This window comes from Macaca thibetana, chromosome 13 (assembly GCF_024542745.1).
Source record: "Macaca thibetana thibetana isolate TM-01 chromosome 13, ASM2454274v1, whole genome shotgun sequence".
In the NCBI taxonomy this organism is placed as follows: Eukaryota; Metazoa; Chordata; class Mammalia; order Primates; family Cercopithecidae; genus Macaca; species Macaca thibetana.
This window is the reverse complement of record NC_065590.1, coordinates 43,739,961-43,766,701: the sequence shown is the minus strand read 5'-3', so window position 1 is coordinate 43,766,701 and position 26,741 is coordinate 43,739,961. Positions and strand designations below refer to the sequence as shown.

Below are 26,741 nucleotides of genomic sequence, written 5' to 3'. Positions count from 1 at the left end.
AAAGTTTTTCATTTGTGACAATATGGATGGAACTAGAGGACATTATGCTAAGTGAAAGAAGCCAGGTACAGAAAGATGGATACTGTATGATCTCACTTGTTATATATGGAATTTTTAAAAAGTTGATTTCAGAGAAACAGGAAGGTGATGACAGAGGCTGGAGGTTATGGTGGTGGGGAAAGGGAAGATGCTGATCAAAACATACAAAGTTTCAGCTAGACTGTAGGAATAAGTTGAGTGATCTTTAACACTATATGATGACCACCGTTAATAACAATGTATTGTATATTTCAAAATAGATTTTTATTTTTTATCTTTTTATTTTATTTTGTGAAACAGGATCTCACTCTGTCACCCAGGCTGCAGTACAGTGGCACGACCATGGCTCACTGCAGCCTCGACCTCCAGGGCTCAGGTGATCCTCCCATCTCAGTCTCCCAAGTAGTAGGACTACAAGCACATGCCACCCCACTTGGTTAGTTTTGTATTTATTTATTTATTTATTTATTTATTTTAGAGACAAATTTGTCATGTTGCCCAGGCTGGTTTCAAACTCCTGGGCTCAAGTAATCCTCCCACCTCAGCCTCCCAAAGTGATGGGATTACAGGTATAAGTCACTGCTCCTGGCCTTCAAAAAAGATTTTTAATGTTATGATCACAAAAAATAAATTGGTAAGGTAACAATATGTTAATTAGCTCAAGGGAATCTTTCTGCAATGTATACATAGATCAGAACGTCACATTGTACCCCACAAATATACACACATCACATTGTACCCCATAAATATACACAATTGTTATCTGTCAATTAAAAATGTAAAAGAATCATGCATCTTGGAGAAAGGCACAATAAAACATTGTAAGATGTTTAGTGTTTTTTATTTGTTGGCCCTTTTTTGGAGTCACTGTATAAAATTAAAATGTCATATCACAAGTCTAAATGGACAATATACATAATTGATTTGAAAAGTGTCATATTGACAATTTTCAACTTGTACTTCAACCCAACCAGTGTTACCTAGTTGATAGATGGTTAAGTTATAAAAGTGTTACTAACTTGGAATCAAGTTTTCAGAAAGATATTCAGAAGAATGAACACCACTTAGTTTCTGTCATTCTCAATGACAATTTTATAATTTATCATTTGCCAATTTGACTTATATTAGCATCATCATTTAGCACTATTAAATGAAATTGGCTTCCAGTCAACAAAAGATGACAAACTGACAGTCTTTGGACATGATCCAGATTTCAAAATTTACACATATTCTGCCTATACATGTAAAATCTAAAATAAAAAACTTGCTGTTCCTAGGACTTCATTACCTTTCACAGAAGACTTTTGAATGTGCTACCAGAATGAATATGCAAATTTACAGCAAAAAAGTTTTAAAACTAAAAAAATATTGAATGGAGTTTCATCTTAAATCATACTTTGGATCAGTTATTGACAGATAATTATAAGTACTGTAACATATTGATATTGTTATAACCTTTTCTAATTTGTGAAATGTTCCTAAGATTGATAGGTTTCTATGAGATATGGAAGCACTAACAAAGACATGCAACGGCTTATACATATTTATAATTACTGTGTTCTTGTCCTGTATGATGCTTTGATTAGTTCAAATCCATTGATAATTGAACATTTTTATTCATATTCTACAGTTTTACAGGTTTAAACCTTGGTCAAAGTTGCCTTCAACACATTCAAATTCATGCTATTTCACCTAAACATAAATGTGTAAAATATTGATACAATCCTCTTTGTGCTTATTTTAAAATGACATTTCCCTTTGGACAAATCTGATTAACTGCTTTAAGAACTGGGGAAAAATATTGTTTCTAATACTGTGTTTATATTTTAGAAGCATCATATTTTGTAGCTTTGAGGAGAATGAATGTAACTTTCAAGATAAGGAAGTATGTTAAATAACTTATCTCAGAGTTACATAAATAGAAATAAAAATTTTAGTAATCAATTGCTAACGTCCATATAAATGTTCCACAGTCTTTTTTATATTAGGTCAGAACAATGAATCATCACTTTAAAAGTGAAAAATATATGGAAAGAATCGATATTTTATTTTACCAAATTAAGAATTTACTTGTCTTGTCATATATTCTCATGTTAGAATAGGCTTGTAGGAATTACATGTTTTTGAAGGTTTTGTAGAACTCATAAGTAAAAACAAGTGCTTCCTTTCAGGAGTTCTATTTTTGACTACTTTTTGCATTTTCTCTGTGGGGTTACTGAACTAATTTTTTTTTTATTTCTTATGTCAATTTTAGCCATTTATATTTTTCTGGAAATTATTCACAGTGGGAAGGAGGCTTTCAAGATGGCTAACCAGAGGCACCAGCACTCACCTCCTCCACAAAGAAGGACCAGAATATCAAGTAGATAATCACATACTGAATACAGCATTTAAGAGAGAACACTAGAATTCAGAGGGAAGTGACAGGGAACCTCTGAGTCACAGAAGGAGAGGGAAGAAAAGTTGCCAATCAGCCAGGATTGGCACAGAGCCAGGAGAAACTCACCAGTGAAGGGAAAAGGTTAAAGTGAGAGGTCTATAGCAGTCTACTCTCCCATGATGGACTCCTACAGTCTTAGCCACAGGAGAGCTCCTCAGTCCTTATGGACCCTGAGACTAGTATAGGGACTTCTTGGAGTCCATGCAGTGGCATTGTTCCAGACAGGTCGTTTGCACTGCAAACCACATCCCCCAAGACTCAAGCAGCTGTAGCCTGACATCATTTTGAGAGCCCAGTCACAACAAATGATATCCTTCCCTGGGGCACAACAGCTCCTGAATGTCCACATCACTGGAGCTTTGCTGACATTTCCCCCAACATCAGCCCAGAGGGCTGTAGTACTGAGGCACTGGCTAGACTCAGTGGTATACCCAGGTTTGCAGCACTCTAGCCCACATACTGTCCTGCATCTGGGAAATGGGCAGTGATGTGTAATGGGGAGGCTGCCTGTGGGACAATGGGAGCCAGAACCAAAGTGTGTGCTCACCAGAGCCTGAGAGCCAACTTCCTGGGTCCGCTGTCACTGATAGCAGCCCTTCCTTGCTCCCAGCAGCAAAGCCAATGTGCACTTGCACATACCTTTGAGCAGCCTAGAAACCAGCCAACCTGGGCACCATCCTAAGGCCTAAGGACAGGCCCACCCTACCCACTGCTGCATGAGTGCACTGTCCAGGGCCCTGAGGATTGATCTGCTTGTCTGCCACAGCCTGTGGTTGAGTGAAATATTAAGGAGCTTCAGGACAGGCCTACCTGGCCACCACTGCTGGTGCCCACATGTACCACTGAGGGGCCTCTGAATAGGTCTCCCCTGGTCACTGGCATCTGAGTATACTATCTGGGGTCCTGGGGACTGACTCATCCCATCACCGTCACTGGTGCCTACATGCACCATTGTGGTGGGGGGAAAGAGGGACTTGAAAACAGGCCTGCCCAGCCCACTGCCAGTGACTGCATGTACCATAAAAAACCTGAAGATAGGTCTGTTCTGCCCACTGCCACTGCTTCCACTGCCCAAGCACACCATTTGGGGACGTGGGGATCAACCCATCCCACCCACCAACACTAGCACCTGCACATGCCTTTTGAGAGCATGACATCAGACCCACCCAGCCTGCTGCCAGTACTGCTGCCAACATCAACATACATGTGCCACCTGGGAGACAGTAAACTGGCTTGCCGAGACTGCCACAACCACTGGTGCCAGAATGTACTGCTTAGGGGCCTCTAGGTTGTCCCAACACTGCTACCGTCATTGCTAACATCATACATGCTGCCCAAGGACCCACCCACCCACCAACCACTGCCACTGCTAGTCCCTGAACAAGCAACCGGGAGGTCCAAGGGTCAGCCTGCATGCACTTACCACCAGTGCCTGCATATGTGGTGCACATCCAGCCCACTACCACCACTATTGCTGCCTGAAGACCAGCCCTCCTGACATTCCCATCCTCAGCAAAGCCTCACTATAGCTCTTGCTAACAACTGCAGCCCAAGCAACTGAGGAATTAACAGGCACCACTAATTCTGACGACAGCCAATGAAATCATATGATGACTACATGAGTGTGCCCAACCAGAATCAAAGCCAAATCAACCTACCCAACCAACACTATAGGTACATCTTTAGGAAAATGTCTTACCCTATGAAAACCAATCTATAAAACTGGAAGAAACAACTGTTACACCAGATATCAACAGAAAGACACAAGAAACATGAAAAGGCAAGGAAACATGATACTGCCAAAAGAACATAATAATTCTCCAGCAACAGATTCCAATGAAAAAGAAATCTGTAAAATGCCTGAAAAAGGATTCAAAATAATAACATTAAAGAAGCTAAATGGGATACAGATAAAAATTTTAAAACAATCAGAAACACAATTCATGATCTGAATGAGAAATTCAACAGAGACATCATTTAAAAAATTCTGAAACTGAAGAATTTAATGAATGAAATAAAAAATACAACTGAGGGTTTAAACAACAGATTAGATCAAATACAAGAAATAATCTAAGAACTGGAAGACAGTTTTGACACCATAAATCTACCAAATATTTTAATTTTCAGAGTCCCAGAAGGAGACAATATGGGCAAAGATATAGAAAACGTATTTAACAAAATAATAGCTGAATACTTCCCAAATCTTTTTTATTTTTTGAGACGGAGTCTCGCTCTGTCACCCAGGCTGGAGTGCCGTGGCGGGATCTCAGCTCACTGCAAGCTCCGCCTCCTGGGTTTACGCCATTCTTCTGCCTCAGCCTCACAAGTAGCTGGGACTACAGGCACCCACCACCTCGCCCAGCTAATTTTTTGTATTTTTTAGTAGAGACGGGGTTTCACCGTGTTAGCCAGGATAGTCTCGATCTCCTGACCTCATGATCCACCCGTCTCAGCCTCCCAAAGTGCTGGGATTACAGGCTTGAGCCACCGCGCCCGGCCAATACTTCCCAAATCTTACAAGAGACATGGACATTCAGATACAGGAATCTCAAAAGGTTCTTAAATAGATACAATCCAAAAAGGTTTTCAAGCCACGTTATAGTCACTGTTAAGAGTCAAAGAAAGAATTCTAAAAACAGCAAAAGTGTCAAGTCACATATAAGGGAATCCCATCAGACTAACACTGGATTTTTCTTTTTACAAGACAGGAGAGAATAGGATGATACATTCAAACTACTGGAAGAAAAAAAACACTGTCGGCAAAGACTACTGTACCCAGAAAAGCTTCTTTTCAAAAATGAAGGCAAAATAAAGAAATAAAGTGTTTCCCAGATAAGCAAAAACTGAGGGAATTCATCACCACTAGATTGGTCCTACAAGAAATATTTAAGGAAGTCCTAGATCTGGAAGCAAAAGGATGATACCTACCATCATGAAAACACATAAACTATAAAACTCACTGGTAGAGCAGACACACAGTAAGAGAAAAAGAAAGGAGTCAAATGTTACTACTATAGAAACCCAACAAACTACAATGATAAACAGTAAGAGAGGAAGAAAAGAATAAAGGATATACAAAACAAACTTAAAACATGTAACAAAAAAAAACCGAAATAAGTCCTCATCTAACAATAATAACCGTGAATGTAAATGGATTAAATTCCCCATTTAAAAGATACAGACAGCTTGAATGTATTAAAAAGACATGACCCAACTATATGCTTCCTATAAGACTCACTTCACCTGTAAAGGTACAATAAACAAAGTAAAGGGATAGAAAAATATTTGCTGCACAAATATAAACCAACAGTGAATAGGAGTAACTATATTTATATCAGGTAAAATAGAATTTAAATACAAAACTAAAAAGAGACAAGGAAGGTAATTATATAATGATGAAGGGATCAATTCAGCAAGAGGGTCTAACAGCTCTAAATATGTATGCACCCAACACTGAAACACACATACACACACACACACAGAGCAAATATTATTATATATAAATGGAGAGACAGACTTAAATACAATAATAGTTGGACTTCAACACTTTTCCTTCTCAGCATTGGACAGATAATCTAGATAGAAAATCAACAAAGAAACATTGGATTTAAACTGCACTGCAGACCAAATGGACCTAACAGCCATTTACAGAACATTTTATTCAACAGTTACAAAATATGTACTCTTCTCATTAGCACATGGAATATTCTCCAGGATTGACCATATGTGTTAGGCCACAAAACAACTCTCAACAAATTTTTAAAAAATCATATCAAGTATCTTCTCAGACCACAAAGGAAGAAAACTAGAAGTTAATACCAAGAGTTACTATGGAAAATGTACACATACAGCGAAATTAAACAATATGTTCCTCAACGACCCCTGAATCAAAGAAGAAATTAAGAAGGAAATAAAAAAATGGAAACAAATGAAAATGGAAATACAACATACTAAAACCAATGGGATACAGCCAAAGCAGTGCTAAGAAGTACTTTTTTGTACATCAGAAAAGTAAGAAGATTTCAAATAAACAACTTAACAATGCACCTGAAGGAACTAGAAAAGCAACAAACAAAACCCAAAATTAGTAGAAAAAGAAAAATAATAAAGATCAGAGCAGAACTAAACAAGATAGAGACTAATAAATAACACAAGAAAATTGGCTCACTGAAAAGATAAAAATCTATAGATAAAGATAAAACATAGATAAAAACATATTGTTTAATTTCTAGCTAGACTAACAAGAAAAAAGGAGAAAAACTGAAATAAGATCAGAAAGGTAAAGGAGACATTACAACTGATATCAAAGAAACAGAAAGGATCATCTCAGACTTTTATGAACAACTATACATCAACAAATTGGAAAACCTACAGGAAATGCGTAAGTTCCTGGACATATGCAACCTACCAAGATTATACCAGGAAGAAATAGAAAACCTGAAGAGAACAAGTTTTTTCTTCATTAACAAGATTTAATCAGTAATGAAAACTCTCCCAACAAAGAAAAGCCAACTGCTTTATTATTGAATTTACCAAACTTAGAAATGAATACCAATTCCTCTCAAACTATTTCAGAAGACTGAAGAGCAAAAATTCTCCTAACTCATTCTATGAGGTCAGCATTACCTCAATACCAAAACCAGACAAGGCTATGACAAAGAAAAAAAAAAAAAACCTATAGGCCAAAAACCTACAGGCCAATATGCCTGATGAACACAGTTGCAAAAATCCTCAACAAAATACTAGCAAACTGAATCCAACAAGACATCAATAAGACAATACACCAAGATCAAGTGGGATTTATCCCAGGGATGCAAGGATGCTTTAACATATGCAAATTGATAAAAGAACAGAATGAAAGATAAAAACCATTTGATCATCAAATAGATGCAGAACAAATGTGATAAAATTCAACATCCATTCCTGGTTAAAAAAACAAAACAAAAAAACAAAACTCTCAAGTTAGGCCAAAAAGGAACCTACCTCAATATAATAAAGGCCATATATGAAAAACTGACAGCTAGCATCATACTGAATAGGGAAAAGCTGAAAGCATTTCTTCTAAGACCTGTAACAAGAAAAGGATATCCACTTTCACCACTCCTGATCAATATAGTACTGTAAGTCCTAGCCAGAACAATCAAGCAAGAGAAAGAAAGCTGGAAAAGATAAAGTCAGATTTGCAGACAGCATGATCTTATACCTAGAAAGTTATTAGAGATGACAAATGAACTCAGTAAAATTTCAGTTTACAAAATTAACACATAAAAATCAGCAGAGTTTCTATATATCAATAAGGAACTAGCTGAAAAATAAATCAAGAAAGAAATCCCATTTGCAATGGCTATGAAAAAATACACAAGAAATGTTTAACCAAGAAGGTCAAAGGCCTGTATGAGGAAAATGAAATAACACCAGTAAAAAAACCAAAGAGGACACAAACAAATAGAAAGACATCCCATGCTCATGGATCAGAAGATTTAGTCTTATTAAAATGAATCAGGGAGAACCAGGAAGATGGTGCATAGGAGGCAGGACTAGCTTGCAGCTCCTGCTTGGACAGACAAAACAGTGTATAGAAACTCACATCATGAACTTTTTTTCCAAAAAGTACTGCAGGAACATATCAAGAAAGCTGAGAGAATCCATAGACTCTCTGAAGGAACTTGATCACCGTGCAGGCTCCCTCAGACACTGAAAAACTGTGCCGGTATCCACGGCTGAAAGATCTGAAGACAAATCACATTAAAGGATTCTTTGCAGACATTCCCCAGTACCAGCCCAGAGCCCAGTAGCTCCACTGGGTGGCTCAACCCAGAAGAGCAAAAACAATCACTGCAGTTCCGCTCTCAGGAAACCCCATCCCTAGGGGGAAGGGGGAGAACACCACATCAAGGGAGCACTCCATGGGACAAAAGAATCTGAATAGCAGCCCTTGAGTTCCAGATCTTCCCTCTGATATAGTCCACCAAATGACAAGGAACCAGAACAATTCTGGTAATATGATAAAACAAGGTTCTTTAACACCCTAAAAAGATCATACTAGCTCACCAGCAATGGAGCCAAACCAAGATTAAATCTTTGAATTGCCAGAAAAAGAATTCAGAAGGTTAATTATTAAGCTAATCAAGCAGGCATCAGAAAAAGGTGAAGTCCAACTTAAAGAAATAAAAAACATGATACAGGATATGAAAGGAAAAATCTTCATTGAAATAGTTAGCATAAATAAAAACAATCACAACTTCCGAAAATCAAGGACACACTTTGAGAAATGCAAAATGCACTGGAAAGTCTCAGCAATAGAATTGAACAAAGAGAAGAAAGAACTTCAGAGCTTGAGGACAAGGCTTTCAAATTAACCCAATCCATCAAAGACAAAGAAAAAATAATATATAAAAGTGAAGAAAGCCTGTAAGAAGTTTGGGATTACGTTAAGTGTTCAAACCTAAGAATAATTGGTGTACCCAGGAAGAAGAGAAATCTAAAAGTCTGGAAAACATATTTGAGGGAATAATCGAGGAAAATTTCCTTAGCCTTGCTAGAGGTCTAGACATGCAAATACAAGAAGCTCAAAGAACACGTGGGAAATTTATCACAAAAAGATCATTGTTTAGGCACATAGTCATCAAGTTATCTAAAGTTAAGATGAAGGAAAGAATCTTAAGAGCTGTGAGGCAAAGGCATCAGGTAACCTACAAAGGAAAACCTACCAGAGTAACAGCAGATTTCTCAGCAGAAACCCTACAAGCCAAAAGGAATTGGGGTCCTATTTTTAGCCTCCTTACACAAATCAATTATCAGCCAAGAATTTTGTATCCACTAAGTTTCATAAATGAAGAAAAGATACAGTCTTTTCCAGACAGACAAATGCTGAGAGAATTCGCCACTACCATGCCAGTACTACAGGAACTGCTAAAAAGAGCTAAATCTTGAAACAAATCCTCAAAACACACCAAAATCAAACTTCCTTAAAGCATGACTGTCACAGGACCCACATAACAATAACACAAAGGAAAAAAAAAAAAAAAAAAAAAAAAAAAACACCACAAGGTATTCAGGCTACAAATAGCATGATGAATAGAATAGTACCTCACACCTCAGTCCTAATGCTGAATGTAAACAGCCTAAATGCTTCACTTAAAAGATACAGAATGGCAGAATGCATAAGAATTCACCAACCAAGTTTCTCTTGTCTTCAGGAAACTCAACATATAAGAACTCCCATAAATTTAAGGTAAAGGGGTGGAAAAAGATATTCCATGCAAATGAACAACAAAAGTGAGCAGGAGTAGCTATTTATATATCAGATAAAACAAACTTTAAGACAACAACAGTTTAAAAAGACAAAGAGAAACATTACATAATGATAAAAGAGCTAGTCCAACAGGAAAATATCACAATCTTAAATATATATGCACCTAACACTGGAGCTCCCAGATTTATAAAACAATTACTGCTAGACCTAAGAAATGAGATAGATGGCAACACAATAATAGTGGGGGCCATTAATACTTTACTGACAGTACTAAACAGGTCATCAAGACAGAAAGTCAACAAAGAAACCATGGACTTAAACTATACTCCAGAGCAAATGAACATAACAGATATTTACAGAACATTCTACCCAACAACTGCAGAATATACATTCTGTTCATCAGCACATGGAACATTCTCCAAGACAGAGCATATGAAGACCATATGACAGGCCAGAAAACAAATCTCAGTAAACTTAAGAAAAACCTAAATTGTATCAAGTACTTTCAGACAACAGTGGAATAAAATTGGAAATCAACTCCAAAAGGAATCCTCAAAACCATGTAAATACATGGAAATTAAATAACCGGTTCCTGTATGATCTTTGGGTCAACGATGAAATCAAGATGGAAATTTAAAAATTCTTTGAACTGAATAAGAATAGTAACTCTGGGATACAGCAAAAGTGGTGCTAAGAGGAAAGTTCATAGCCTTAAATACCTACATCAAAAAGTCTGAAAGAGCACAAAGAGACAATCTAAGGTCACACCTCATGGAACTGTACAAACAAGGACAATCCAAACTCAAACCCAGTAGAAGAAAAGAAATACCGAAGATCAGAGCAGAACTAAATGAAATGATTGAAACAACACACCAAAAAAATACAAAAGATAAGTGAAACAAAAAGCTCGTTCTTTGAAAAAATAAAATTGATATACATTAGTGAGATTAACCAAGCAAAGGAGAAGATCCAAATAAGCTCAATTAGAAACAAAATGGGAGATATTACTACAGATACCATAGAAATACAAAAAGGCTGCTATGAACACCTTTTTGTGTGTAAACTAGAAAACCTAGAGGAGATGGATAAATTCCTAGAAATATACAACCCTCCTAGATTAAACCAGGGAGATACATAAACTCTGAACAGACCAATAACAAGCGGTGAGATTGAAATGGTAATAAGACTGCCAACCAAAAAAAAGTCCAGGTACCAGATGGATTCACAGCTGAATTCTATCAGACATTCAAGGAAGAACTGGTACCATTCCTACTGACATTATTCCAGAGGAGAAAGAGGGAATCCTCCTTAAATCATTCTATGAAACCAGTATCACTATAATACCAAAACCAGAGAAGGGCATAACAAAAAAAGAAAACTACAGACAAATATCCTTGATGAACATAGATGCAAAAATCCTCAATAAAATACTAATTGAATCCAACAGCCTATCAAAAAGATAATCCACCATGATCAAGTGGGTTTCATACCAGGGATGCAGGGATGGTTTAATATACCACATAAACGCAATTAAAAACAAAAATCACATGATCATCTCAATAGATGCAGAAAAAGGATTAGACAAAATCCGGCATCCCAGTAGGATTAAAACTTCAACAAAGTCAGCATAGAAGGGACAGACCTTAATATAATAAAAGCCATCTATGACAAACCCACATACAACATAATACTGAATGGGGAAAAGTTGAAAGCATTCCCCCTGAGAACTGGAACAAGACAAGGATGCTCACTTTTACCACTTCTATTCAACACAGTACTGGAAGTCCTAGTCAGAGCAATCAGACAAGAGAAAGAAATCAAGGGCATCCAAATTGGTAAAGAGGAAGTCAGACTGTTGCTGTTTGCTGATGTTATGATCATATATCTAGAAAACCTTAAAGACTCTCCAGAAAGCTCCTAGAACTGGTAAATGAATTCAGTAAGGTTTCAGGATACAAAATTAATGCACACAAATCAGTAGCTCTGCTATACACCAAGAGCGACCAAGCTGAGAATGAAATCAACAACTCAACCCCTTTTACGATAGCTGCAAAAAAAGAAAAAAAAAAAAAGAAAAGAAAGTAAAATACTTAGGAATGTATCTAACCAAGGAGGTGAAAGACTTCCACAAGGAAAACTACAAAATACTGCTGAAAGAAATCATAGACAACACAAATAAATGGAAACACATCCCATGCTCATGGATGGGTAGAATCAATATTGTGGAAATGGCCATACTGCCAAAAGCAATTTACAAATACCACCATCATTCTTCACAAAACTAGAAAAAACAATCCTAGAATTCATATGGAACCAAAAAGAGTCCTGTATTAGTTCATTTGCATGCTGCTGATAAAGACATAACCAAAAGTGGGAAGAAAAAGAAGTTTAATTGGACTTACAATTCCATATGGCCGGGGAGGCCTCAGAATCATGACGGGAGGTGAAAGGCGCTTCTTACATGGCTGAGGCAAGCGAAAAAATGAGGATGAAGCAAAAACAGAAACCCCTGATAAACCTATCAGATCTCGTGAGACTTATTCACTATCACAAGAATAGCATGAGAAAGACCGACCCCCATGATTCAATTACCTCCCCATGGGTCCCTCCCACAATACGTGGGAATTCTGGGAGATAAAATTCAAGTTGAGATTTGGGTGGGGACACAGCCAAACCCTATCAAGCCCACATAGCCAAAGGAAGACTAAGCAAAAAGAACAAATCTGGAAGCATCACATTACCCAACTTCAAACCATACCCTAAGAACACAGTCACCAAAACAGCATGGTACTGGTATAAAAATAGGCACATAGGACCAATGGAACAGAATATATAACCCAGAAATAAAGGCAAATATTTACAGCCAACTGATCTTTGACAAAGAAAACAAAAAGTGAGGAAAGGACACCCTTTTCAATAAATGGTGCTAGGATAATTGGCTAGCCACATGTAGAAAATGAAACTGGATTATCATCTCTTACTTTATACAAAAATCAGCTCAAGATGGATCAAAGTCTTAAATCTAAGACCTGAAACCATAAAACTTCTAGAAGATAACATCAGAGAAACCCTTCTAGACATTGTCTTAGGCAAAGACTTCATGACCAAAAAACCAAAAGCAAATGCAACAAAAACAAAGATAAGTAGATGGGACTTAATTAAACTAAAAAAGTTTTTCTGCACTGGAAATGAAATAATCAGCAGAGTTAATAGACAACCCACAGAATGGGAGAAGATCTTCACAATCTATACATCTAACAAAGGACTAATATTCGGAATCTACAAATAAATCAGCAAGAAAAAAAGCCAACAATCCCATAAAAAAGTAGGCTAAGGACATGAATAGATAAATTCTCAAAAGAAGATAAACAAATGGTCGACAAGCATATGGGAAAATGCTCAACATCACTAATTATCAGGGCAATGCAAATCAAAACCAGAATGTGATACCACCTTACTCCTACAAGAATGGCCATAATAAAAGAATTTAAAAAAATAATGTTGGTGCAGATGTGGTGAAAAGGGAACACTTTTACACTGTTGGTGGGAATGTAAACTAGTACAACCACTGTGGAAAACAGTGTGGAGATTCCGTGAAGAACTAAAAGTAGCATTACCATTTGATCCAGCAATCCAACTACTGGGATCTACCCAGAGGAAAAAAGTCATTATACAAAAAAGAGACTTGCATGTGCATGTTTATGGTAGCAAAATTTGCAATTGCAAAAATATGGAACCAGTCCAAATACTTATCTATCAACGAGCTGATAAAGAAAATGTGGTATATAAATATACTATGGAATACTACTCAGCCATAAAAAGGAATTGAATAATGGCATTTGCAGCAACCTGGATGGAATTGGAGACTATTATTGTAAGTGAAGTAACTCAGGAATGGAAAATTAAACATCGTATGTTCTCACAAGTGGGAGCTAAGTAAGCTATGAGGATGCAATATTGTAAGAATGCTACAATGGACTTTGGAGACTTAGAGAAAATGGTGGGGGTGGGGTGAAAGATAAAAGACTTTAAATTGGGTATACTGGACACTACTTGGGTGATGGGTGCACCAAAATCTCAGAAATCACCACTAAAGAACTTATTCATGTAACCAAACACAACCTGTTTCCCTAAAACCTATTGAAATAAAAAATATAATGAACCATACCACCCAAAGCAATCTACAGATTCACTGCAATCCTTATCAAAATATCAATGACATTCTTCACAGAAATAAAAAATAATAATCCTAAAAGTATTATGGAACCACAAATAACTCTAAATAGCCAAAGCAATGTGAGCAAAAAGACCAAAGCAGAAGGTACTCTACTAAAATATAATACAAAGTTATGGTAACCCAAAAAGCATGGAACTGGTATGAAAACAGACACAGGTGCCTGGGCGCAGTGGCTCACACCTGTAATCCCAGCACTTTGGGAGGCTGAGGCAGGTGGATCATGAGGGTAGGAGTTCAAGACCAGCCTGGCCAACATGGTGAAACCCCATCTCTACTAAAAATACAAAAATTAGCCAGGCGTAGTGATGCGCACCTGTATTCCCAGCTACTCAGGAGACTGAAGCAAGTCAATTGCTTGAACCTGGGAGGCAGAGGTTGCAGTGAGCAGAGATCGTGCCACTGCACTTCAGCCTGGGCGATAGAGCGAGACTCTGTCTCATAAATAAATAAATAAACAGACAGACACATAGACCGATGGAACAGAATAGAGAACCCAGAAAGCTACATATTTACAGCCAACTGATGTATAAAACATGGATTTAAATTGGATCTCTCTGAATGTATTTTTTTGATGATATTACTTTACAGCCATATACATTTTTACATAATTATAAAATAAATAAGAGTGAAAATCAGTTCTCAAGAATCAAAAGCAAAATTAACTAAATGAACTTAGTAGTATAGCGGTCCCTCAGTATTAATGAGGGATTTGTCTCATGACTCCCCCCACCCCCAAGTATACCAAAATCTACAGATATTCATGTCCTTTATATAAAATAGCCTGGTATTTCCATATAACCTACATACATATTCCCAAAACACTTTAAATCATCTCTTGATTACTTATAATAGTTACTGTAATTCCTACACATTATTAATGTGGATTCAAAATACTGTTTGGCTTGGGAAAAATTGAAGTTTTGCTTTTTGGAATTTCAGAGAATTTTTTTTTTCTGAATGCTTTTGACCCATGGTTGGTGGAATCCATGGATGGGGAACTAACAGATATGGTGGGCTGACTTTATATCAAATTTGTGGCATAACTTCATGAAGAAAATGATTTCAAGTCACTTTAAAATATAAATGTCTTTTATCCCTTGTGGGATGTATTTACAAAGAAAGGAACTGCAAAGAAATCTTAGAATTTTTTTTTTTTTAAGATGTCTTGCTATATTGCCCAGGCTGGCCTCAAAGGCTCAAGCAATCCGCCTGCCTCAACCCCCTTGAGTCACTAGGATTGCAGGTGCATGCCACCACACTCAACTTTTGGAATGTTTTTATAATTTTACAAGTAGGATTAGGATTAATATTTGTATAATTATTCAAAAACCATTTTCTATAAACATTGTATATATGTTGATAAAGCGTAGTATATATGTACTGTGAGCCAAATACAGCCTATGACAAGTTCTTGTAAATAAAGTTTTATTAGAATGTAGCCATACTTATTTGTTTACATATTGCCTATGGCTGTTTCTGAGCTGCAGTGGCAGAGTTTAATAGTTGCGACAGAGACTGTGTGGCCTGCAAAGATTGAAGTATTTACTATCTGGCCTTTACAAAAAAAGTTTGCCAACCCCTGTTCTAGCTCTCTCTCCAATACAATAACACACTTAGGACAAGGAGAACATCCCAAATCTAAAAATCCAAAGTGCTTCAAAATCTACAACATTTTGAGTACTTTGGAATTAGGGGTTGTGACTTTTTGTCTCTAATTCCTTATACCCAGCACTATTTAGAACCTTATACCCAAGGTTCTAAACAGTGCTAGGGCGGTGCTATATATTATGACCAACAAGATAGTTGGGTTGTTTAGATTCAGTTTGTTCCTGTATCTTAGGAGTAACTTAGAGAACAATGAGGAATGAAGGTGATACAAAGCTGAGAGGATTTATCAGTATTTTTGTTTTGTTTTGTTTTGTTTTGTTTTATTGAGACAGAGTCTTGCTCTGTCGCCCAGGCTGGAGCGCAGTGGCCGGATCTTAGCTCACTGCAAGCTCCGCCTCCCGGGTTTATGCCATTCTCCTGCCTCAGCCTCCCAAGTAGCTGGGACTACAGGCGCCCGCCACCTCGCCCGGCTGGTTTCTTGTATTTTTTTTAGTAGAGGCGGGGTTTCACCGTGTTAGCCAGGATGGTCTCGATCCCCTGACCTCATGATCCGCCTGTCTTGGCCTCCCAAAGTGCTGGGATTACAGGCTTGAGCCACCGCGCCCGGCCGGATTTATCAGTAAAGGCCAGCACTATAAAAAATACTAAACAAGGTTATTCAGTCAAAAAAGAAAATATATCAGATACTTGGAATGATATAAAGGAATGAAGAGTACCAAAATGGTAAATACATGGGTGCATAGGAGACTTTTTTTTTTTTTACATTAAAAACTAGGAGGAAAAACAGTTTCAATGTATTATGGCATGTATTATATATAAAAGTGAAATGAGTAACAATAGCACAGAAGATAGGAGGAATTAATATATACTGTTGTCATGTTCTTACACTATCCATGAAGTGGTATATTATTTGAAAGCGGATGGTTATAACTTAAACATGCATACAGTAGTCCCCCCTTACCTGTAGGGGGTTCCCAGTGGATGCCTGAAAGCATGGATAATACTGAATCCTATATATACTGTGCATGGTTTTATTTTTCCTTCTTCGCAATTTCATGGACAGAAAATCTTCTAACCATATATCTTAGCAACCTCAGCATATGATTTTTAATCTTTCCTTATTATGTTGAGAACTTATGCACTTTCATTTAAATGAAGCACTTTAAAAAGGTTTCTCTTTGGTATATCTGAATTGTCAGAATTACTACTTTTGTGCTTTGGGGCCATAATTTGGTAAAGTAAAGGTAACTTGAACACAAGTACTATAATAGTTTAACAGTTGATATAATAACCAAGATGGCTACTAAGTGACAAATGGGCAGGTAGCTGTATAAAGTATGAATACGCTAGACAAGGGGATGATTTTTATCCTGGGCAGGATGGGGCAGGACAACACAAGATTTCATCATGCTACTCAAAATGGCACACAATTTAAAATGAATTGTTTATTTTTGGAATTTTATTTTCCGTTTAGTATTTTTGGACTGCAGTTGACTGTGGGTAACTGAAACCATGGAAGGTGAAGCTGCTGGTAATAAGAGGGGACCACTCTATTTTAAGCCCTAGAACAAGCATTTACACATGGACATACACAAACATAAAAATTTTAAAATGAAGTATAGCTAATAAACCAAAATAGAAGGTAAATTGGAATACCCCACCAAAAAAAAAAAAAAATTAATTCAAAAGTACCGAAAAAGGAAGAAAGAGGAAAAGGCAAAGAACAGATATGACAAAAAAACGAGATGACAGGTTTAAATCGAAATACATAATTACATTAAATGAAAACGGCCTAAAGAGTCCAAAAATAAGGCCAGGCGTGGTGGCTCATGCCTGTAATCCCAGCATTTTGGGAGGCCGAGGTGGGCGGATCACGAGGTAAGGAGATCGAGACCATCCTGGCTAACATGCTGAAACCCCATCTCTACTAAAAATGCAAAAAACAAAATTAGCCGAGCATGGTGGCGGGTGCCTGTAGTCCCAGCTACTCAGGAGGCTGACACGGGAGAATGGTGTGAACCCGGGAGGTGGAGCTTGCAGTGAGCTGAGATCGTGCAATTGCACTCCAGCCTCAGTGACAGAGCGAGACTCCGTCTCAAAAAAAAAAAAAAAAAAAAAAAGAGTCCAAAAATAAAACCTCAGAGATTATTGTACTAGATGAAAAAGCAGGAATCAACTACATTTTGTCTATGGGAGACCCACTCTAAAGACAAAGATAGGTTAGAAATAATAGAATGAAAAAAGATATATAATGCAAACACCAATCAAAATAATGCTGAAATGCCTATATTAATAAAGGACCAGTAAACTTCAGAACAATAACTATTATTAGGGGAAAAAGTCATTTCATGAAAGAGAAGGTCAATGGCTTTAGAATATTTGATGCAAACTCTGAAAGAACTGAAAGTAGAAGTAGTGAAATCCATAATTCTAAGATAAAGAGGATTTAAACACTCCTCTCTAAGTAGTTGAGGGAACAAACAGAAAGTCAGTGGATACAAAGACTTAACACTGTTAACAAATTGACCTAATTATCATTTAAAGAGCAACACCCAGCAAGAGCAAAATATACATTCTTTTCAGTACACATGGAACATTTAATAATAACACAAGGTCATAAAACAAGTTTCTCTCTCTCTTTCTCTCTTTTTTTTTTTTTTTTTTTTTTTAGATAGGATCTTTCTGTCACCCAAGCTGAGGGGCAGTGACAATCATCGCTCACTGCAGCCCCAAACTCTTCAGCTAGAGCAATCCTCCCACCTCAGCCACCCAAGTAGCTAGGATTATAGGCGCACGCCACCACACTCAGCTAATTTTTAAATTTTTTAAATGTAATATATATCTGGATTGTCAGGCCTCTGAGCCCAAGCTAAGCCATCATATCCCCTGTGACCTGCACGTATACATCCAGATGGCCTGCAGCAACTGAAGATCCACAAAAGTGAAAATAGCCTTAACTGATGACATTCCACCATTGTGATTTGTTTCTGCCCCGCCCTAACTGATCAATGTACTTTGTAATCTCCCCCACCCTTAAGAAGGTTCTTTGTAATTCTCCCCACCCTTGAGAATGTACTTTGTGAGATCCACTTCCTGCCCGCAAAACATTGCTCCTAACTCCACCGCCATTATAAGAACTAATGATAATCCCACCACCCTTTGCTGGCTGACTCTTTGGACTCAGCCCACCTGCACCCAGGTGAAATAAACAGCCCTGTTGCTCACACAAAGCCTGTTGGGTGGTCTCTTCACACGGACACGTGTGACATGGATATTTTAAAAATCCAATCTTGTGGCACTGATTTTCAACAAGAGAATTTAATTCATTTACATTTATTATAATTCATGATGTTTAGACATTCTAGCAAGCTTATTCTGTGGTTTCTTACCATACCTTTAACTATTTCCTTTTGATTATTTCCTATTTGCTTTTACATTTTTTATCAAGTTTTCTTTGTTGTGTTTTTCCTATTTACTAGTTATAAAGTTATACCATTTATGTAGTTTGCTAAGGCTGTCATAACAAAATACCACAGAGTGGGTGACCTAAACAACAGAAATTTATTTTCTCACAGTTCCAGAAGCTGGAAATTCATTGTCAAACTGGCAGGTTTGGTTTCTCCCTGAACCGCTCTCCTTGGCTTGTAGATGGCCACCTTCTTGCTGTATCCTCACATGGTCTTACCTCTGTGCACACACATTGCTGGTGTCTCTTCTACTTCTTGTAAGGGCACCAGTCATATTGGATGAGGGGCCCATCCTCATGGCCTCATTTAACCTTAATTACCTCCTTTAAAGGTTCTGTCTCCAAATATAGTCACACTGAAGGTCAGGGCTTCAACATATGAACTAAGGAAGGGTGAATATAATTAGTCCATGACACCATCCATTCTTTTTTTTTTTTTTTTGGCTGAATATCCTTAAGTTTTCAACATACTCATATCAACTTGTTTTTCTAAAAATACCTAGGGTTTAACCAGTATCCACTTACTCTGACTTTTCTCCACTCACTCACCCTACTCTTCCCGTTGTAACACCCTAATTATTCATCCTTGCTTGCCCAGGAACACTTTCCCATTCCTAGTATCCCTTTCCTCAGGGCATGAAGAACTTTTTGTTGCTCCTCCCAATTTTGGTAGCAGTCTTCACCTCTTGACATTTTGGTTTATGCTTTGTTCTTCTATTTCATTCTGTTTTACAGTTTTCAATAGATTCCTCAGAAACTGTGGTCCATAGAATTTGTCCTGAATTCCAGTTATAAATTTTTAAAAACACACACACACACACATGCATCTTCCATCATTTCCAGAGATTTGGCACAGAAGTAGAAGAGATTTATGTGTACACTCAATCTAATATCTTAAAACAGAAGAAGTACATTTCATTTAGTAGTTAATTCTTCTGACGGGAGAGTTCCAATTGGGAGAATTTAAACTTGAAAGTTCAAGCTAGGTTTGAGTCAACAGAGGCAAAAATGAGTTTATAATCATAATATTTAAAATTGCAATTATAAGGTATGTAATAAATGGTAAGTCTTGTTTCAGAACTTAGCAGGTACAAAACTCTTCTATATAAAAACAGTGCCAACAAAGCAATTCTATGTCAACTTGATCACCAAGCAAGTGCCTAGGAGTGGCAGATGTAAGCCATCCTACAAAAATCATGCCAATGAAAGACAAACTACCCAACAGTATCATGCCAAGGGAAGGCACAGATGGCTGGAGAGCAGCAGCTATAGGTCTTTTTATAGCATTATCAGATGGCACAGTTGACATTCCAACTGGACCTGCGCCAATGGCCAAGGTAATTAGGGATGCCAACATGAGAATGTTCAGAAGGCATACTCATCCTCATGCCATCCAACAAGAAGCCAGAGAGGCAATCTTGGGTGGCTTTTATGCCACAATGAGTAAAGTAAAATGAGTAGCTTTTATGGCACAGTAATAATGAGTTTGGAGAGGTTACCTGAATTTTCAAAAGCAGAATAACGTCCTAAAGACAAAGAATTAAAAGCAGCATTTCTGTGGCCAAATCGACTTCCAAACCACACAGCATCTATTGAGAGAACGCATGTAATAGTAGAGTCTAGATCTGTGATAAGTGAAAATTTATATTTTTAAAGTAATCTCAAAGATACAGAAAAGTTTCAAGTACAGAACAAAGATCACTTTTTCTCTGAACCATTTCAGAGTAAGTTGCCAACACATTCTTGAATACTTCAGTGTTTATCTTCCACAAATTAGGACATTTGCTTACATAACCACAATCAAACCAATAAAATCATGAAATTAACACTGATATAATTACTCAAACTTAATCACTGAAGTTTCAACAGTTGTTCGAATAATGTCCTTCCTATCACAAAGATCCATTTCTTGATGCATTTAGTTGTAATGTTTATTTAGTCTCCTTTAATTCAGAATATTTCTTTAGTCTTACTTTCTCTTATATGAACTTAGCATTTTTGAAGACTATAGGTGGGTTATTAGAATGTCTCTCAATTTAGGTTCAATCGATACTCCCCATGACCAGATTCAGGTTATGCATTTTTTTTTTTCAAGAATACCATGGAAAGGATGTTGTGTTCTTATTGCAATATATGAGGTGACAAATTACTTTTATTTCTTCCATTATTGGTGATATAAATATAAATTTTGATTACTTGATTAACAGGGCATCTGCCAGCCTTCTCCACTGCAAAGTTATTCCTTTTCCCTTTGTAAATCATAGATATTTCATGAGAAAATATTTTGAGGCTATGTAAATATCCTGTTTTTCACGAAACTTTTTCTCACCAGTTATAGCATCCATTATGGATTCTTGTCTTAGAAAATTATCACTATGATGTTTGCCAAATTGTCATTTTCTAATTCTATCTTTACTTTTATATTTATTAGTTGGATTTATTTACTTGTATCATTATGAAGTCATGGTGCCTTATTTTATGCTACATGTTATAATCATCCTACACATTTTGATATATTATGTTCTCATTTTAAAATTCAGTTCAAAATATTTCCCATTTTCTCTTGTGATTCCTTCTTTAATCCGTGATCTTTTTAGAGAAGTATTATTTACTTTGTATTTGGGAACTTCATAGATATTTGGATGTAATTGACTTGTAATTTAATTCCTTTGTTGTCATATTTCAATCTCCCAGAATTTATTGAGCTTTATTTTATGAACCAGGATACAGTTTATATTTAGGGAATATGCCATGTAGATTTGAAAAGAATGTGTATTCTGCAGTTGTTGGATACAGGTTCAAAAAATGTCAGATCAAGTTGGTTCACATATTTTATATATTCATGATTTTTTGACATGTTCTATGAATTATTATATTTTTCTATTTCTTTTTTGGTTTGTCGGCTTTTGCTTCATGCATTTGAAGCTCAGTTATCTTCTTTAGGATTGTCATGTCTGCCTGATTAAACTTTTGTCATTATAATGTCTCTCTTTATTTCTGGTGATACTTACTTTCTTTTTGAAGTCACTTTGTCTTATATTTACTGTTTGCAGTATATATATTTTTCACATTTTTACTTTCAATGTATTTGTGTCATAATAATTAAAGTGTTTCCCTTATACACTGAACATAATTAGGTCTTGCTTTTTATCCAGTCTGAAAAACTCCAACTTTAAGGAAAACTTCGTGTCTGCTTTTTGAGTATCCATCCAGTTTGAACTTAAAGTCGTTATTAATATATTTAGGGTTAAGTGTAACATCTTACTATTTGTTTTCTATTTGTCCTCCTTTTCTGTCTTCTTTTGGATTGAATATTTTAAAAGTATTTTAAAATTTCCTCTTTTGACTTTTTAAAACAACATGCCTATTTACATTTTTAAAAAAATCCTCTAGGCACCATAATATGCAATTTTAACTTATCACAGTCTACCTAGAATTAATACTGTACTACTTCAGTTAAAAGGCACAAGTCTTACAATAATATAATTCCATTTACCCCCTCCTCTGATGTTGCTGTTATTCATTTCATGTAGACATAATTATCACAATGTATTATTACTTTTGCTTTAAATAATTATATTCTGAAGAAATTTTAAAATAAGGAAGAAAGACTTAATATTAGTCCACATGCTTATGATTTTTAGGACTCTTCATTCTTTCATGTAGAGCCAAGTTTTCACCTGGTATCATTTTTGTCCTATCTGAAAAACTTCCTTCAGCTTTTCTGGTAGTGCTGCTGCTAATTTCAATTTAATTTCACTAATTTAAAAGTATCTTTATTTCACCCTCACTTAAGGATGATTTTTACTGGATATAACATTTTGAGTTGAGAGTTTTAGTTTTGTTTATCATGTTGATGATGCTGTTCCATTATCTTTTGGCATCACTGTTTCTGATTTGAAGTTAGTCATAATTCATATTAGCTGTTGCTCTTTGTTGTTTCCTGGGTATTTTCAAGATATAACTTTTTGTTTCCTGGGTATTTTAAAGATTTATCCCTTATCACTAGTTTTAAGTAATTTGTCTATGCTGTGCCAAGATATGGTGTGCTTAGGTATTGATTTCTTATATTTGGAATTCACTGAGATTTTTGCATCTGTAGGCCAATGCTTTTAACCAAGCTCCAATTACATGTATTTTAGACTATTTGATTTTGTTCCATAAGTCACTGAGACTCTGCTCACTTTCTGAAATATTTTTGTTTTCTTTAGATTGGATACTTTCTACTGATCTGTCTTTAAGTTCACTGACCCTTAATTATGTCCAATCTTCTACTGAATAAATGTTTCATTGCAGATTTTATATTTCTCACTTCTAGAATTTCGATTTTGCTTTTAAAAAAACATACAGTTTCTATGTTTCTCCTGAGAAACCCTATCTTTTCAGTCATTATGTTCATCATTTCCTTGAAAATCCTTGAACATTTCTGATGACTTATTACCCAGAACACATTAAAAGGAAGGCTAATATAATTTCTTATAGGAAAGACCCAATGGCAGCTGCACAAGAGTGTCAATTCCAGTTTTATATGTGCTACACAGACTTATTTTTCATTGTCAAACAGAAGAATAAAGCAAATTAATGTCTCCATAGTGATGGTGTTTTTGTGTCTCTGACTTGGATTACAAATCTAGGGAAATGAAAAGCAAAGAGGAGGTTGGGCGTGGTCGTTCACACCTGTAATTCCAGCACTTTGGGAGGCTAAGGTGGGCAGATCTCTTAAGGCCTGGAGTTTCAGACAAGCCTGGCTGACATGGTGAAACCCCATCTCTACTAAAAATACAAAAATTAGCTGGGCATGGTGGCTCATGCCTGTAATCCCAGGTACTTGGGAGGGAGAGGCAGGAGAATCACTTGAACCCAGGAGGCAGAGGTTGCAGTGAGCTGAGATTGCGCCATTGCACTCCAGCCTGGGCAACAGAGTGAGATTCTGTTACCAAAAAAAAAAAGAAAGAAAGAAAGAAAGAAAAGACCACAGAGGAAATGGAAAGATCTTGTTAGCAATTTGAAAGTTGGCTCTTTTAGTTTCCATAATGAATTTATGAGAAGGTTTAAAAAGACCACAAAATAACCCTGTAATAGAATTATCAGGTTGAGGATTATGGAGAAGGATATCAACATTATCATCATTTAATGCAGCTGGATTTTCTGTCCTAACAGTTTTATTTTTTAAAAAAATCTCACAACAGAACAACAAATTGTTGAATTTGTTGTTTTTAGTCAATATAAGACATGTTGAATGTGGGATTTTATATAAATGCCCAGTGAGGTTGCTTAAGTTTGGATGAGTCAGAATTCCAGTGTTTCTCAGGACTGTGAAAACTCTAGCATTTTCATTTAGCCCTTAATCTCACAGCAGTGACTTTTTGCTATGCCTTGTCTACCTGTAGTCTAGCTCTCCATTAAGGACCCAAAGGGGACAACAATAAAGACTTCTGGGTCTCACCTCTTCACACAGATTCCCCCTTTCTGATATATCACAAATTTTAGATCCCTTATCATCCCTGAATTCTGAACACTGATCTCTGGGAAGATGACAGAGTAGGAAGCACCAGGAATCTGGAACCTAAATAATAATTACATTGGCAGAATCTGTCTGATGTAATTGTTTTGGAACTATGGGGTCTATTGAGGCTTGCAACATTTAGGGAAAGGCTTGGATGGTAAATTGCCGTTAATTTTCATCAATTTCAGCTCTTAGCACAGTATCTGTCACCCATCCACCTCCCCAGCTGTATGGTGGGCAACTGTGCACACCTTCCAGAGCAGTTGGCAATCAGCTGGCTGGAACGAGGAGGGGCAAAATATAGGGGTTCTGTGCTCTGTGAATTGATGCTTTTGACTGCAGAGGTGCAGACAGGGAGGCAGGGTACCTCACCCCTCATTGCACCTCACTCCTCATTGTTGCAAACCCCTCCTCCTTGCCTGAAGTGACTTGGAGATTTAAAGAGCTGTACTCTCATTACCCCCTTCATTTTTCTTTTTTGCCCTTTTGGGAACCAAACATTAAAGACTAGGACACTTAAATGCAACTGCATATATGGGGAAAATTACAAAGTTACTACACATTCCAAGCGCAGGAAAAGTATAGTTTTGGACAAGGCCTGAGAAGACCCTAACATTCACCTTAGTATAATCTTTGGTCCACAGTCAGCCTAAAACAATTATAAAAACCCTAAAACAATAATAAAAAACAGCAAACTCTGGAGAAGGATGTGAATCTGATTCTCAGTTACCATGTTATTAGATTCCAGTGTCCAGTTTTCAGCAACAAAAAATCACGAGGCATATAATGAAATAGGAAAGTATGGTCTATTTTAAGAGGAAAAAATAAACAGAAACTGTCCCTCAAAAAAAAAAGACCTGATGGCAGACCTACTAGACTGCAAAACAACTGTCTAAAATATGCTTAAAGACTTAAAGGAAGATATGGGAAAAGTCAAAATTGTGAATGAACAAAATGAAAACATCAATAAAAAGAAAAGTTAAAAGCAAACCAAAAAGAAATTCTTGAGCTGGAAAATATAATGACAAGATGATTTGAAAGCCAGATTTGAGCAGACAGAAACAGAATCAGGAACTTTGAAGACAGGACAATAAACATTATCAACCTAAGAAACAAAAAGAAAAAAGATTGAAGAAAAGTGAATAGACAAGGGACCTGAGGGATACCATCAAGCTGATCAACATATGCATTGTGGGAGTTCCAGAAGGAAAAGAGAAAGTACCAGAGAAAATATTAAAAGAAATAATGGCTAAAAACTCCCCAAATTTGGTGAAAGATATGAATACAAACATCCAAGAAGCTCAATGAACTCCAAGTAAGATGAACTCAAATAAACCCACTGTGAGACAGACTATAATTAAATGTTCAAAAGACAAAGGGAATGTTGAAAGCAGAAAGAGAGAAGTGATTTTTCACATACAAGAGCCCCTAAGTAATACTACCAGAAGATTTTGCATCAAAAGCTTTGGAGGTAAGAAAGCACCAGGCTGATAAAAGTGCCAAAAGAGGTCAGGTGTGGTGGCTCATGCCTGTAATCTCTGCACTTTGGGAGGCCGAGGCGGGCGGATCACTTGGGGTCAGGAGTTCAGGACTAGTCTGGCCAACAGGGGGAAACCCCTTCTCTACTAAAAACACACACACACAAAATTCGCTGGGCATGATGGCAGGCCCCTGTAATCCCAGCTACTTGGGAAGCTGAGGGAGGAGAATCACTTGAACCCGGGAGGTGGAGGTTGCAGTGAGCTGAAATCACACCACTCCACTCCAGCCTGGGTGAAAGAGCAAGACTGTCTCAAAAAAAAAAAGTGCTGAAAGAAAAAAAATGTCAACCAAGAATCCCATATGTGGCAAAATTGTCCTTCAAAAATGAAGAAGAAATTGAGAAATTCCCAGATAAACCTAAGCTGAGGGAGTTCATTACCACTAGACCTTGCCTGCGAGAAATGTGCAAGGGAGTCCTGTAGGGTGAAACAAAAGGGCACTAGACAGCTACTCAAAGCCATATAAAGAAAAGCCATATAAAGAAAAAAAAAAAACTCAATAAAAGTAACTACCAGGTATATTATAAAAGCTAACATTATTGTAACAATGGTTCAAAATTCCACTTTTTGCTCTCTATACAAGTTAAGATACTAATACATTTTAAAAATTATCAGTCTAAAAGCTAGCATTACTGTAACTTTGGTTGGT

The 26,741-nt window shown here is 36.8% G+C and overlaps 1 protein-coding gene across 5 annotated transcripts in view; it reads right to left on the bottom strand.

Moving 5' to 3' along the window:
• WDPCP (WD repeat containing planar cell polarity effector) overlaps positions 1–26,741 on the bottom strand; it is a 487,239-nt gene that overhangs the window by 161,204 nt on the left and 299,294 nt on the right. The gene's annotated exons all lie outside the window — the stretch shown is intronic.